General features: G+C 42.4%; 1 pseudogene; it reads left to right on the plus strand.

The window, feature by feature from the left end:
- Positions 1 to 17: 17 nt before the first annotated feature.
- Positions 18 to 689, plus strand: LOC114040571 (annotated as a pseudogene).
- Positions 690 to 1,129: the final 440 nt, after the last annotated feature.

Genomic DNA, 1,129 nt, shown 5'->3' on the forward strand with positions numbered 1-1,129 from the left:
AAGGATGCCTTGTTCAGATGTTTTTCATCCATTGTTCATCTGTAGTGTGTTCAGCCCTCCTTGTGGCAAGGGTCTTTGACCGCTATGTGGCAGGTTGTGAATCACTCCGTTATAGTACCATCCTGAACCACACCCTGGCTGTGAAGCTAGCCCTGGCAGCCCTTGCCAAAGGAGTAGTTCTCATCTTGCCCATGCCATTACTGCTCCACAGGCTGACCTTCTGCAGGACAGGCATTCCTCATGCCTACTGTGACCATATGACTGATGTGAAGATGACTTGTAGTTATACCAAGCACAACCATGTTTATGGATTGTTTGTAATCCTCCTGGTGATAGGACTTGATCTCCTGCTTATTGGAGTCTCCTATGTACTGATCTTACATGCTGTGTTGTACCTTTCATCCCAACATGATATTTTGAAGGTGCTCAATACCTGTTGAGCCCACTTCTTTGTAATCCTCATCAGCTATCTATCTGCACTTTTCTCCTTCCTTACCCACCGCATAGGACCCATTATCCCTCCTCATGTACACATCCTTCTCGCTAATCTATACCTACTCATGCCCTCCTTGTTCAACCCTATTATCTATGGAATTAAGATGAAGGAGATCCGGGACAAAATGGCAAAGTGTCTGTGCAGGAGGGATACGCCAGCCATCTACCCAGGACACAAAGATGGGAGTGAATAACCAAGATGGGTCTTGGACACTTAACCTGATGCCTTTGCCACACTACACTCCGGCTGGAAACAAATCTTAACCAGCTACCTCTATACACATAAGTCTCCCCTACAAATGGAAACTCTACAGGCTCCTAATATATAAATGTTATAATTGATTCATTATCTGGATTAGCTTAATCTGTCTTCTGCTATCTTTGTAACATATGCTGAGGCTCTAACCAGCATCTCATCTAAATTGGAAGTAGTGCCCAGGGTCACACAGCTAGTAAATGTCTGAAGCTGGATTTGAACTCACAAAGATAAGTCTTCCTAATTCCAAGCCCAGTGCTGTATTCACTGTACTACATAGCTGCCCATGTATGACTTTTTAAAAAAAACTTTATAAATAAAAATATAAAAGAAGAAATATTAAACATATCATTTACTGAACACAGTGCAATAAGAGTA

The sequence above is a fragment of the Vombatus ursinus genome, unplaced genomic scaffold (genome assembly GCF_900497805.2).
Source record: "Vombatus ursinus unplaced genomic scaffold, bare-nosed wombat genome assembly UNPS02013645.1, whole genome shotgun sequence".
NCBI classification, from domain to species: domain Eukaryota; kingdom Metazoa; phylum Chordata; class Mammalia; order Diprotodontia; family Vombatidae; genus Vombatus; species Vombatus ursinus.